This window comes from Lipotes vexillifer, unplaced genomic scaffold (assembly GCF_000442215.2).
Source record: "Lipotes vexillifer unplaced genomic scaffold, Lipotes_vexillifer_v1.1 scaffold218, whole genome shotgun sequence".
Lineage (NCBI taxonomy): Eukaryota > Metazoa > Chordata > Mammalia > Artiodactyla > Lipotidae > Lipotes > Lipotes vexillifer.
Window position 1 is genome coordinate 266,354 of NW_006793696.1, and position 15,646 is coordinate 281,999.

Sequence of the window (15,646 nt, forward strand, 5' to 3'; positions counted from 1 at the left end):
CAAGATTTCTCAAAATAAGATTATATAGGACATATTGCATTTATTCATTCATCCAAGAGCCATTTATTAAGCCTCCTTAATGTGCTGCCTATTAAACTTGAGTTATTGTTGAGGAAGAAGGTGGGGAGTAGGGTAGTCATTGTGCTTCCAGGACACAATGAGTAGAGGGGGTGGTATCAACATTTCTGAAAGTTAGAAATGAGCAGTTATCTGTCCAAGATGAATTTCATACTCTGTGTCCAGGTTGCCCTAGTGTAGATTAGTGGTCTCAGCTGAAGGGTTTATTTGCCTATGTAGGTTACCCCTACAGTAAGTGGTTACCTCTACAGAACTGTTGAACCCTGATAATAACTGCTTGATTTAGATCGGCTTGGACACCAATTAATAGGTAGAAATTTAGAGATCATGGAAACAGCTGTTCGAATCAGAGACCTGGAGGGGCATTGAGAAGTCTAGGTGCTAGGATGAAATCATCAGAATCCTAAAGCAAAGGAATTCTTTGGGATGTAGATTTTAAAGCTCACCCATTCTCAATGACCCCCTTTATATACATTAACATGGCCATTTATGGACCACTTTCTGTCAAAAATAACTGCAGAAGTATGAATATTGGCATTCATATAAACAACTTAACATAAAAATAAACAATGTAGAGAAGCAATTAGCTTCAAGACAGCTAAGAATTATAGTTAAAGCTTGAAAACATGCTGTGTGAAAACTACACTTACTCTATCATTAACGTAGATTTATTTCTAGGAAAAGTTTTGTTGTAAATCTAGCATTTAAAATGGTGACAATATCGTTTTTAGACATAATAAAGATTGTAATATATGTTCTCCTTTAATCTCCATAAAAGTACTATCTTCAGAAGGATCAGAAGGCTGAAGAGACCATCAACACAGTTTTCATTGCTCACCTCATCTGCATTGTAATGTGGTCTTATCAGTTTTGTGTCACATTTATTCGCCAGATTTCCTATTTCTCTACGATATGTAGCAGACTCTGTTGGTAGCAAATTTTTTGTTCTACCACTATTTGGTGTCCAAATTAAAAAGTTTTCCCTTTGACATTCAAGTCTTATTCTTTATCTCTTGGGGCATCTTATTACAAAATAATCTTTCTACAACTGGCCTGTCAGACAAAAGATGAATTGCTGTAAATAACAAAGAATAAAAACCCTTTGGAGTTTGCCTAATGCAATCTACCAGATTAACTTTTTATTATTATTACTTTCAAAGAAAGAATGGTGTCCTATTTTGGTACAGTTCTTAGAGAATTGGCTTTTTTCTTTTCCAAATTGAAAATCATCAGCTATGATATTTGAAAAGGATAATGGTCTATCACAGATAAAACTGGCTTTAGCATTCTCCCCTCCACCCCCACCCCCGCTTTGTTGTTGCTCTTTGAGATTGGCCTCTTCTGAGTTTGCACAGTAAAATCTTTTTTTTTTTTTACCCTAACAGGCTTTTCCAACAAATCTCGAGATTTAGGAAGTCACCATTGCTACCAGGATTTTATGTTGCCCAAAATCAGCAAACAGACTTAGCCAATATTACAGCAATGCTCTAGGCTACAGGAAAGCTGTTATTTGACCAAGATGTTATTACAGAGTAGAAAAACAGATTACTCTTTATATTTTAGGTTCTACAGAAACCTTTCATAAAGTAGTTATACCTAAGGAAATATAGAAATTCATTTGTCAGAAAACACTTTAGCTAAATGGAGTCAAACACTAGTTATGTCCTTGCCCAGCTTTGTGAAAACTCATTCTTATGACTTCACTTTATAGAAAAAAGGTAGTAAAGTGCCAGGGTCAAACTACAGCTGATTTTAAATGTAGCTACTCTTATCACTAGACGCTATTCTTGTATTATTACCAGCACCAGTGATTGTTTTTTCTGCCCCAATCTGTATTCCCCCCCGTCAGAAAAAGGCATCAACTGACTCTCTTAGTAAAGCCTTGCATGTTATAGTTATTGTTAAGGCTCCTTTAGAACTTTTCTCACAGTGTTCACTTGCATTTTGTATGAGAACAAAAACTAAGCTACCAGCACAGCAGTTGATAGGAGCCAGCGTTCTTCTGTGATTAATTCTCCTTAACAAGAAATTACTGTCTTCTATTCTCTTGGTTTTTCTCATGAAGGATTTTCATATTTTTATTTGATTGGAATAATTATCTTACTTCTTGCAATAGAATTTATCTGAGTATTTTTCATGTCTTATTTTTATTTTCCATTTTATTCGTTGTAAAATTAGTAAATAAAAAATGCATGCTGGTAAAATGTTCAAAAATACTGGTGCGTCTAGAATAAAAATTAAAAATTCCCCTTCACTCTTTCACCAACCCTGCATAATAATTTGATTCCTTCCCCCCAAATAGCCACTATCCTTGCAAAATAGTCTCAATTTACATTTATATACTCTCACAGATTCTAATTTTCCACTTTTAAAACGTCAAATAACCAAGCTATTTGAAATTTTTCTGAAGGAAAATTAAGAGTAATGACCTGAGCCAAATGCTTGTGCTTCATTTTGTGAACTTAGTGACGTTTCTTGGCTTCTTAGAGATATTTACTTGTTTCTACGTGCCTTTATGAATTCTTAATGGTTGTAGTTACCAAATAAGTAACCTCTGGGTAAATATGGTGTTTTCATAGCTTTATTTTAGTGTTGCTTAATTTATTTCTTCCCACATAAAATTGAGTTTTTGCCATCAAGAATAGCATTAGATATATTTATGATTCAAATCAGTTGGCCCACAGCCATAGTTATGATGGATTTATATCATCAAAGCTACTTTCAGTTTGTTTTCTTGATCACTCACAATATCGGTGTATAATAACATTCAATTATCCTTATTCTGTACATACCTTTTAGCTCATTTGAGCTGCTAGCCCAGATGATTAAATCATCCAATATAAATGTTTACTAAAAGTAAAAAGTCCCTCAACACAGTTTTTCTGCTAAATTGATCTATGAATGAAATGTTGAATTAATATATTTGAATAGCAAAATCTACTTGTGATTAATAACTAATTACCAAATGAGTTAGTAAGTTAGTGTTTTTAATCAAGCTTTATTTTGAGGTGATTGTAGATTTACACACAGTTGTAAGAAATAACAGAAATCCTCTGCACACTTTACCCAGTTTTCCACAATAGTAACATCTTGCAAAACTCTAGCACAGTATCACAACCAGGATATTCACAGTGACTATTTCCATCACCACATAGATCCTTCCTATTCCCTTTCATAGTAACATCCACTTCCGTTCCAGACCCACCACTTCCTCAACCCTTGGCTATCACTGATCTGTTCATTTCTATAATTTTGTCATTTCAAGAGTGTCCTATACATGGAATCATGCAGTTTGTAACCTTCTAGCATTGGCTTTTTTCATTCAGCCTAATTTTCTGGTGATTCATCTAAGTTGTCGAGTATATGTGTAAATAGTTTTTTTTTTATTGCTGAAAAGTATTCCATGATATGGATGCACCAGTCTGTTTATTCACCGATTGAAGGATATGTGTCGATTGCAGTTTGGGGCTATTACAAATAAAGCTGTTATGAACATTTATGTACAGGCTCTTGTGTGATCATGAATTTTATTTTTTCTAAGATAAATTCTGAAAAGTTCAACTGCTGGGTTGTGTGATAGTTTCATGTATAGCTTTTCTGAAGATTGCCAAGATGTTTTCTAGAATGGCTATACCATTTTACCTCCCCACCAATAATGTATAAATGATCCAGTTTATCCACATCCTTTTGGTGTTGTCCCTATTTTTATTTTAGCTATCTTATTGAATTTTAGTTTGCATTTCCCTGATGGCTAATGAAGTTAAACATCTTTCCATGTGCTTCTGAAATGAAATGCCTCTTAATGACTTTTACCCATTTTCTAATTAAATTTTTTATGTTTTGTTATTTTTCCTGTTTTGAGAGTTCTTTATATATTCTAGATACCAGTCACTTGACATATATATGATTTGCAAATACTCTCTCCCCGTTTGTTGCTTGTGTTTTCAACCCTCTTAACAACGTTCTTAGCTGAGCAAAAGTTTTCAAGATTGATGTAGTGTAATTTATCAGTATTCCTTTTGTGGATCATTATTTCGATATCAAGGCTAAAACTCTTCACCTACTCTAGATCCTGAATAATTTCACCTGTGTTTACTTCCAAGAAGTTTTACAGTTTTACATTTTGCATTTAAATCCATGCTCCATTTTGATTTAATTTTGTGTAAGATGTAAGGTTTACCTTGTGATTTTTTTTTTTTTTTTTCGTTACGCGGGCCTCTCACTGTTGTGGCTTCTCCCGTTGCGGAGCACAGGCTCCGGACGCGCAGCCTCAGCGGCCATGGCTCACGGGCCCAGCCGCTCCGCGGCACGTGGGATCCTCCCAGACAGGGGCACGACCCCGCGTCCCCTGCATCGGCAGACGGACTCTCAACCATTGCGCCACCAGGGAAGCCCCTTGTGATTTTTTTTATTATTTGTTTGTTGTTGCCTATGGATGTCCAGTTGCTCCAGTAATTGTTGAAAAGCCTAAAAAGCTGTGCTTCCTCCATTGAATAGCTTTTGCACATTTGTCAAAAATCAGTTGAGCATATTTGCATGGGTCTTTTTTTAGGTTCTATATTCTGTTCCATAAATCTATGCTTTTATCTGCTAATATCACAGTCTTGATTACTGTAGCTGTACAATACTTCTTAAAATCAGATTGATTTTTTCCTCCCACTTTATTCTTTTTTTTTTTTTACAAAATTGTTTTAGCTATTCTAGTTTTTTGATTTCCACCTATATACCTCTTCCTTTACTTAGATCTTCTTTTATTTCTTTCATCAGTGTTTTGTTGTTTTTAGCATCTAAGTCCTGTACATGTTTTATTTACACGTAGTTTATTTGTGAACAATTGTAAATCTTATTGTATTTTTAATTTCAACGTGCAAGTATTCACTGCTAGTACAAAGAAATTAAATATTTTTTGTATATCTTGTATTCTGTGACTTTGCTCAACTCAATTTTTAATCCTAGGATGTTTTTTGTAAATGACCCAAGATTATCTACACAGGCAATCATGTCATCTCCAAATAGGAACAGTTTTAATCCTTACTTTCTAATCTACATGCTTCTATTTCCTCTAGTTGCCTTATTGCACTGGCTATAAGTTCCGGTACTGTACTGACTCAGACTGGTAAGAGTGGACATTCTTGCTTTGTTCCCAGTTTCAGTGGGAAACAGTCAAGTATCGTGTTAGCTCTAGGTTTTTTTGTAGATGCTTTTGTCAAGTTGAGGAAGTTTCCCTCCATTTCTACTTTTCAGAGATTTTCTTTTATCATGAATTAGTGCTTAATTTTGTCAAAATTTCTTGCATTAAATCATATGATCCTGAGATTTTTCTTCTTCCATCTATTAATGTGGTGGATTTTATGGATTGATTTTAGAATATTAAACCAGCCTTGCATCCCTATAATTGTTCAAGGTATAAAATTCTTTTATATATTATGAATTCTGCTTGTTAATATTTTATTAAGAATTTTTGTACCTATATTTATGATATTGTTCTGTAGTCATTATGTTTTGTTTTATTTTGTTTTGGTACTATCTTTGTCTGGTTTTGATATCAGTGTAATACTAGTTTCATAAAATTAAGTGGGAGGTGTCCCCTCCTCTTCTATTTTTCTGGAAGAGATTCTATACAATTTTTCCTAATTCTTCTTAAAATATTTGATACAGTTCTGAAGTGAAAATATTATGTGTTTGGATATTTCTTTTTGGGGAGTTTTAAAATTACAAATTCAATTTCTTTAGTAGTTATGGGGTTATGAAAATCATGTTTTATCCTGGGTAAGTTTTGGTATTTAGTGCATTTCAGGGAATTAGTCCTCTTCATCTGAGCTATCATATTATGTGTGGAGAGATGAACAACATTCCTTTTTTAGTCTTCTGATATCTGCAAGATCTATAGGGAGTTTAAAATATATAGGGAGAAATCATGAAGATGAGATTACCTAGAATATATGTTTATGTATATGTTTATATATTCTAGGTAATAGAATATTAGAGAGAGAGAGAGAAAAAAGAGGACTATGACAGAGCAAGAAAGAAATAGACAAAGGTGACCAAAGAAATAGGAGAAAAATCCAGAGAGTGCAGTGTCATAGAAGTCAAGGGAAGGAGATGATTTCAAGAGGAGAAAGGAGCCTAGAGCGTTAAGTGAATTAAAGACTGAGACATGTCCATTGATTTCAGCATCAAGGAGGATATAGATGAGATTGACAACATGGCAAGATCAATGCAGTGAATCAGTGGAAGCAGAAGCTGCATTGTGATGTGTTGAAGAGCAAGTGAGAAGTAATGAAGTGGAGGTAGTGGCAGTGGACAGTTCTTTCCAGGGTTTTCAAAAAGGAGAAGGAAGATAATGAGCTCCTGAAAGAGAACCAGGAGAAGAAAATTTTTTAAAAAATTTTTAACATTAGATAAACATTGGCATCTTAGAATGTTCTTTAGCAGGAATCTAATAACTGGGGAAAAGTTAAAAGTATTTAAAATATAATTTTCAAAAAGGCAAAAATCATAACAGACAAATGGAAATATAAAGTCAAAGACTTTATATAACTCATTAATTAATGAAGGAAGCAGTGTGATATTGTGACCTGTTCCTACAGCATCTGAGAAGCTGAGATTGTTATAGGCAATCTAACAAAGATATGTTAGGATAAGATTACTGGATTAGATATAAAACTTGATCATGTCCAACACACCATAAGTCACTGGAGTCATCAGTTCCACCAGTTGGAAATTGCAACTCTTTTGGACAAAAATATACACATTAACATGTGTCTTCTCTAAGTCTCCAATTTTGGACTTCAGATCTCTAGTAAACATATGAGATGAATTAAATACATTTCCCAAGACAATCCTTATGTGCCTTAGCTCCAATGTGATATTGAAATGTGCCTTCCACGCTTTTGGGCTTATTTTCAAATTTTAGATAATTTTTGTGACATACATTAGAGACTCTGGATAACTAGAGTCAGATCTCCAGGAAGACAAGAAAGTGCGCTCATACTGGCTGCACATTGGAATCTCCTGCAAAATATTTTAAAAGTACTTAAATCCTGGCTCCACTCTGAGAGATTCTGATTTAATTAATGCTGAGTGGGGCCCCAACAACACCCAGAGATGAGAACTCTGGCAGAAGGTGTGGTAATAAAGGCACAGGCGAGAGAATCAGTCTCAGAAAAGGGAGGATACCACTTGGCATACAGAAAAGAAGCAAGGGTTGGGGACTTCCCTGGTGGCACAGTGGTCAAGAATCCACCTGCCAGTGCAGCAAACACGGGTTCGATCCCTGGCCCAGGAAGATTCCACATGTCGCCAAGCAACTAAGCCCGTGTGCCACAACTACTGACCCTGTGCTCTGGAGCCCAAAGAGCCACAACTACTGAAGCCTGTGTGCCTAGAACCCATGCTCCACAACAAGAGAAGCTACCACAATGAGAAGGCCGCACACTGCAACAAAGAGTAGCCCCCGCTCGCCACAACTAGAGGAAGCCCGCGCACAGCAACAAAGGCCCAACGCAGCCAAAAATAAATAAATAAAAATTTTAAAAATTATATAAAAAAAAGGAAGCAAGGGTGGACTGGAGATGCAAGATCATAGATTTAGAGGAAAAAATAATGCCCATTTCACTTTAATCCGGTTGTGAAAATTAAGGGAGAAGACAGATACAATTTCTTTGAAATGGAATAATATTTTAATTGGGTTGAATATATTCACTACTCTTTCTTTGAAGCTTCCTATGTGCATGGACAGAAACAATATTTTAAGGTAAATTTAATGGTCTTTATAGAATTTTAGTTGTTAAATTCACCCTCTTTAATTTAGCTTCTTAAGTATTCTCCATTGACAAATGTGATTTCTTAAAATATATCCAGTTTTAAGAGCAAAATGTCCACTGACTAATGACTCTTTCAGCTCTTTGAAGTGAGATAGTAGTCTCTGTGGCCTAACTTCTAAATGCACATGATGGATGGTGGTCATAGGAATGATACGTTCTCCTAAATGAACTCATGGTTTTCTGCTGCAGTGGTTGGCCTTGCACCCCCCTTTTTTTAAATATTTATTTATTTATTTATTTTTGACTGTGTTGGGTCTTCATTTCTGTGCGAGGGCTTTCTCTAGTTGTGGCAAGCAGGGGCCACTCTTCATCGCGGTGCGTGGGCCTCTCACTATCGTAGCCTCTCTTGTTGCAGAGCACAGGCTCCAGACGCGCAGGCTCGGTAGTTGTGGCTCACGGGCCTAGTTGCTCCGCGGCATGTGGGATCTTCCCAGACCAGGGCTCGAACCCATGTCCCCTGCATTGGCAGGCAGATTCTCAACCACTGCACCACCAGGGAAGCCCCTTGCACCCCTTTTAAATTAAGATAATGCTTTGAAATGCAGAACAAGAATAAAATACTATGGGGATCACCATGAAATAGGGCAAAGAGGGAGTATATGTCATATTCACTTACAAAGTTCAGTACTTGGGCACAGTCTCATGACTCACCACCTCAGAGAACAATTGCACCAGCCTACAGGTGCTTCTACCAGACTGGGAGCTCTTGAAGTACAAGCTCTTGACTATTCATCTCTCTAAAATATCAGAGTCTTCGATAACGTTTTTGGCATTTGATAGTTGCTTAATAATATTTGCTGAATGAACAAATGGATTATACTTATGATGCCAACAATTGTTCCAAAGGCTACAGAAACAATTATAATTCAAAGCACACAGTTTCTGAGTTAAGAAGATTGAAAATTTCTTAATATGGCACATGCTAAAGTTCAGCAGTTTATTTATAGGACAATTTTGCTTCTGCTTCTCTCCCTCATTGCTGCAAATGTTAAACATCAGTCTGTCATGCATGCAAAGTGCTGATCTAATTGGCCTATAAGAGGCTCTCTTTTCCCTTTCAGCATTGTAAAAATGTTATATGGATAATCCACTTAGAGCCTCCCCTTCTGTGCTACTATATTTAAAACAGCTTGTTGTGTTGTTCATGGGGATTTATAAAATGAGTTTCTGAGAGATGAGAGATTGTAGAGTGCTAGTATGCTTTCCACTTTTCCCTGAGCCTTTGACATGATTTACCTCAGTCTCAGTGGGGCTGATTTCCCTTGACATTTTTTTGACCATCTGTAGTACGTAACACAGAAATGGGAACTCTCCCAGGAAAAGATGAGGCCTTTTCTCCAATTCTTCAGTGCCACTCCATGGACTTCTCTCTGGGAGCGTATCTGGCTTCCTAGAGCTCCACAGTGTTATTTCTAGCAGAGAGCACAGTCCCCAAAGAAGGGAGGACTTGAGCAAGCTTTCTTTGCCACCTGTTCCTCCATGGTGCTGAGTGTTGTATTCCCTACAAACAGCAAATAACGGTGTTAGGGTATGTGATACCTTCACAAGTCTCAATATTTCTACTTCTTGATTCTGAACAATTCGAACTTTGAATGAGAGCAACACTGCCTCCGAAGCATCTAAGCATTTTATAGGCATTATTTTCAGTGATTATTCTAATTATCACTTCAGCAAGTCTGAGTTATAATTGCCCTCAATTTATGGTAAAGAAAAAGAGTTACAGGGAGTTTATGATATATCAAGTTCCCATAGCTCATGAGAGATGAAAGAAGATAAAAGCCCATCTTTTTTGATAATTAGAAGATTCTATCTTTTGTAAAACATGGACAGTCAGAAGCTTCACAAGAGCATGTATCTCAGGCTCTTTTTAACAAAATCTCAACATGGCATAATTAGCCCATGAATATAAATATTTATACCTTATGAGGACCACATTTTTTTTTCTGAATATTCAATTTAGTGTCTAGAAGAGAATTCACAGCCAGAAATCAAATACATTCCCCAGGAAATCTTCTCTGAAGTGTCTCTTTGACTTTGGAAAACTCTGTTTCCTTCTTAGTATTTCATTGATGATTGTTAAAATCGTGTATTGAAATGTCTATGGAGTAGCTATCAGGTGTTGAATGCCTACTCTACCCAATACCATATTTTATATTCACCTCAAAGTGAACAATATTATCATAATTTTACAGAGGAAGAAATGGAAGCTCACAGAGATGAAATAATTTTCTCAAGTTCACTAAGCCGGAAAGTGATGAAGTTGAAATTTAAACCCAGGTCCGACTAGCTTCCAGCCGTTTTCCACCTTGTCACCGGAACTCAACACAATCATGTGAATGTTCTAGTTGTCAAGAACTTCGTGCCCCTCAGGAAACATAAATGATTCACTCTGAGCATTGTTAGATCACCATCCATACAAGTATACATTTTTTCACTTTATTCTTTTGCATTTTTTAGTATGATAGTTTGAATACAGAAATTTGCTTTTAACTCATTCATGCAACACTAGGGAATATTGTTGGGTTATCTCATTTTCAAAAAGTTAAGGGGAAATGAAATAACAAGTGAATATAAGAATAGGAAAAGAAAACACTTTGCATGCTAACACCTAAATCTCAAATGGCACGTCAGTTTTAGATTGTGTTAAAGCAGATTAGCTTTAAAGGGTTTAGCCATTAGGGAATTTTCCATTGCCAGTAATATGGTCAATTGAAACTCGTTAGAATAGTTTAATAGAAGTTTTCTTTTCATTAGAATTATTTCAAGCCTGGATATAGTCTCCAACTAATAAAGATAATCATAAAATACTTTAGGGGTCTATTTAAGAAAATGAGAGCAACTGGGGCAAGCTGCAGAATTTGATTCTTGACTGAGAAGGAAGTATTTCTCAGTGGTGATATAAGAAGGTGGTATTTCTGCTTTTTATGGAAAATTAACTGCCGAAATAGGATGCCAGCATGAAAATAAGGGTCCATAGCACTAAAAAGCTACATCTCAGGGGGAATTTGTGTTCAGTTCTCCCAGAGCATAAAATGCCACAGGCTTTCTTAGGCACACAGCAAGTCAGATGAACATGGTCTCTAAGGAGGTGAGAAACGAAGGAACATAATGATATGCACTGCCACTCAAAGCTCACATAACAACATGGTTTATTTTTGTGCACGGGGAACTTCAAAACATACCTCTTTCAGTTTCACAGCATTCTTTCTGTTAGGTCAATAACAAATAACAAAATAATCATGGACATGCCCAGCTTCTAAATGAGATCAGTTAAACTAAAGAAATGAGGAAGCATGCATTCAAGACCCGAATCAGCTTTTCCCCTCCCTGAAGAGTCTTTCTTCCAAGAATATTAAATAATGGGGCACACACATATACAGAATATTTTCTTTAAAAAGTTGGGACCTAGGAGTTTTCATTTTGTACTCAACCAAAAATGGGGCTATGAACCAGGACTATAATTGTACTTCATTTCCTCCACTTAGAAAACAGGAATGATAACATCTAACTTAACGTGTAGGGCACAGTACAAGGTTTCACACCAAGAAGGTGAAGGTGTGCTGAGTTGCTTTATACCCATTTGTATGTTCTAAGAGAGGCGAGGAGAAGCAGGCTCATTCTGCAGATAAATAACATAACAGGCATGGGAAAGATTGAAGGTCTATCCATAGTTGATAGCAACATTGTTTCCAGCCCCAAAAGTATAGGTGACAGCATTTACTTGGCTGTGACAGTGTTGGCTTGCTGTCCAGGCTCACCAGCCTCTCTGGCAGAGCACAGGCACCAGAGAGCATCATCTGAAGGGACCTGATTCTGGCTGCAGGGAGACCCAAGGTCCCGGTGGCTGAGCTCTCCTGAGTCCTGCAGCTATATGATGGCCCACTAGTTACATCTGTGAGCAAAAGCTCTCTTTTTGAATTAATATATTTGTCAAATTCTTTGATAATATAGTAAAGATTGGTAGGCGCATTTATTACATTAGGTGATCTACAGAAATCCTAGAGGCCATCTTTTATTTTGAGAACATTTCTTACTGCATGTCTCCTCCATTCCTAGCCCTCTGCAGGGCACTAAGAGGAAAAGATGAAAGATGGTAGAGACATACTCTTGTTCCTGAGGGCCATGGCATCCGATTCAGGAATTCTAAAGAAGAAATGTTGGGGAGAATTTTAGTATACATCACAAGTTTAGAGATAAAATTCAAGAAGTCTTCATATCATTCCAGAACTAAAGTCAAAGTGAAGAATGGCCTTAAGTGGTGGACCTAGAGTTAAAGAAAATAAATCAAATGTAACATAAAATAAAACACAGAGAGAATGATCTTGAGGGTCAGTGCTATTTATGTTTATGGTTTTTTGCTTTAGGTCTTTCTGCCAGAGAATTCTTTGGGACTTTGTGCCTTGATTTGTATTGGCTTGTCAAGAGACAGATAAGGCTTATGTTCATTTCACCTGAGGATCTAAAAATCTGTCCGAATTTAATAACATTGACCAGAATGCGGACAAAGTCACAGTGGGAACGTATTTGCAAAAGTCAGAATTTCAAGAAGGAATCTCACTTTGGTCAGGAGGTTATAAAATAACTAGGAGAACTTTTGCCTATGGCTTAGTCTCAGAAGCTACAGCCTGCATACCTTATATCACATGTGAGCCTTACTTCCAAAGCAGAGTAGACATGGTGAGGTAAACGCATTCAAAAATTGTGATGCACAACTACTCTGATAGTTATCCTGTTAAATTCATCCAACAAGTGAGAGACTTATTGGTCTCTCACTAAGGAGAGACCACCTTAGTGGTAGTTAGTAAGAACGTTTCTGTCTGGCTGTAGAGACACACCTAGTTGAATAAGTCTGTTGTTGTTAAAGCTACTGAGGAACTTACTTTAATAGATGTATTCAATGACCAGTTATATCCTTATTGCTCTGAGTGTACTATATTAGTTCGCTAGGGCTGCCATAACAAAATACACAGATTTGGTGGCTTAAACAACAAAGATTTATTTTCTCACAATTCCAGAGACCGAAATCCAAGATGCACTTGCTGACAGGGTGGGTTCTCTCCTTGGCTTGCAGATGGCCACCCTCTGGTACCTCCTCTTGTGGTCATCCCTCTGCATGTGCACGCCTGGTATCTATTAGGGAGACCAAATTTCCTCTTCTTATAAGGATCCCAGTCTGATTGGATAAGGTCCACCCTAAGGGCCTCATTTTAACTTAATCGCTTCTTTTAAGGCCCTATCTCCAAATACAGTAACATTCTGAGCTACAGGGCATTGAGGCTTCAACATACGAATTGGGGACAGGGGGAGGGCCACACAATTCAGCCCGTAACAGTAGTAAGTGAAATGGATTAATTAATGTGGTTGGATGTGGTATCTGTGTGCACCATAGTAGAACAGGAGACTGTAGGATTACTTGGGAAAAAAGTACCTATAGGAGTGACATGGACGATGTTAATTTTATTGCTGTACAGTCAATAAGCATTGATAAAAGCAATTTGAAAGTTATAAAAATTATTGATTCATTTTCTTCCCTGGAAAATGGTACCTTCTATTCTGTTATTTAATATTTAAACCCATGCTGGAAGGAGTAATAGAAATACCATAATAACTGATGATCAGTTTTAAAAAAGGAAATTTTTTATAGCACTTTAGCAAAAATGCATATATTCTTGCTTATAGACAATAATTTTAACACTCCAATTGTTTATTTCATGTGCCATAGATTTTTTTAAGCTTAAAGTTTTAAAATTGTGATAAAATTGCTTAGCATTAGACTGCTGAGTTGTATCTAAAGGAATACTTTTAAAGTATTGGCAGTAAAGTTTTGAGTTATCCTGTGTAGTGTATAAATTTTGTTTTTCCTTCTCTCCCCAAAGGAGTTAGCCTGTTTTTTTTTTTGTTTTGTCTCGTTTTGTTTTTAATGTCTGCCCTTTCACTCTATCTCACATGTCTTTACCATCTCTGGACATTTCTAGATTGTATTGAGTTCTAAGTTTTCATGTGAATATAAAATTCAAAAATTATTTGAATCCATTCAACAAATATTGAGTAAGTATCTGCAGTGTTCAAGGAAAGCAGTGTGTTAGATGTCATGTGGACTATAAAGATGAATAAAGCATAACCTTAATGAGCTGACAGTGTAATGGGGAAAACAAGATGTGTCAAAAATGAGTAGATTATTTTGTAATAAATTTAAATATTGCATAATCTATAAAAATATTGAATCATTATGCTGTATACTTTAAACTAGTATAATATTGTAAATCAACTATACTTCAAAAACAAAACAAAATTTTTTTTTAAAACTCCAAAAAAATAAAAATGAGTAGAATGCAAAGCAGAGTGACAAAGAGGCATCAAGGAGATTGCAAATACTGGAGGAGTTCTGATGTGGGAGGGATTGCTTTTCGCTGTGGCGTTAGGAGAAAGCTTCCTAAAGCAAGAGCCACTTAACCCTCATGTGAAAAGACAGTTGGAATTTCTACAGGAAAATATGGCAAGTGGGCATATGGGGGAGAGTGTTTTTAGGCAAACATGTATGAACACAGATGGAGAAGCAGAAAGTGCAGAGATGATTTAGGTATTTCCCTTAAGGTAAGTAGGTATTTAGGTAAATACCTCAAAGGTATTTACCTTTGAGAACAGCCAGAGGGATGGGCTAGCATAGGCAGATGGGGCCCGGTGGAGCGATATTAAAAGGTTCTAAATGCCAAGTTACTGAGAAGTTATTGGGAAATCATGCAGCCCAGTTAATTCACCTGATAAACCCAACATTGAAAATATTGATCAAGTGTGATTAAATGAGGGAGTTAGCCAAGACTTCTTTTGACCCTTCTTGAGCAGTGGCAGTGTGTTATGTTGTAACATTCATCACGCTTTCCCCATCTAATTATTGAATTTGCCTATTTTCTACTTCTGTTCCTGGATGCTATGTGAATATAAAATGTCATGAGATTTTAAAAATTCAGCTCGATGTTTGTTAAATGCCTGCAATGTATAAGGCATAATGCTACTAAAGGTCTAAGGAGGAATAAGGCACATTTATAGCTGTAAAGGAGTTGATACTGTCATCCCATTCTAACCCATATTATTTCAATTTGGGGGATTGATTAATAAATTACAGTAGGAAGACAGGTTTATGTAGCAATTAAAAATATCAGCTAAGAATCAGACAGATCAGCATTTGAGACCAAGGTCTAGCACTTAATACTGTGTGTTCTTGGGCAAATTATTCAAGTTACTTAAGCTCTCTAACTTTAGAGGAATTCCCTGGCAGTCCAGTGGTTAGGACTCTGAGCTTCCACTGCAGGAGGCACAGGTTTGATCCCTGGTCAGGGAACTAAGATCCCACATGTAGGGCAGTGCAGCCGAAAAAGAAAGAAAGCAAGAGCGAGCTCCCAATGGCCAAAGCAGAAACAGTTTGAACAACAAAATAAACAATGACGTAGTATTGCATCGTAACTCAAAGTATTAAAAGAAACAAACAAAACAGATAACTACTTCAGAGTATTGTTTAAAGTATCAACTAAAAATATGCATATAGAGCAGAACCTTTAGCACAAAGTAATATTCAGGAAATGCTGGCCTTTAAGACTTCTTCAAGGAGTGTTTCTCTTCTCCAGTTTTCTGAAAACGCCCTACATCCTTGGCATTCATGGCCTTCACTCTTCATTGGCTGTTTCTGGCAGCCACGTACAGCTGTGCAGGTTGTAATCTGCTTAAGGTCACACATCTAGGGAAAG

The 15,646-nt window shown here is 36.6% G+C and overlaps 1 protein-coding gene across 2 annotated transcripts in view; it reads left to right on the plus strand.

The window, feature by feature from the left end:
* XIRP2 (xin actin binding repeat containing 2) overlaps positions 1-15,646 on the plus strand; it is a 297,042-nt gene that overhangs the window by 171,082 nt on the left and 110,314 nt on the right. The gene's annotated exons all lie outside the window — the stretch shown is intronic.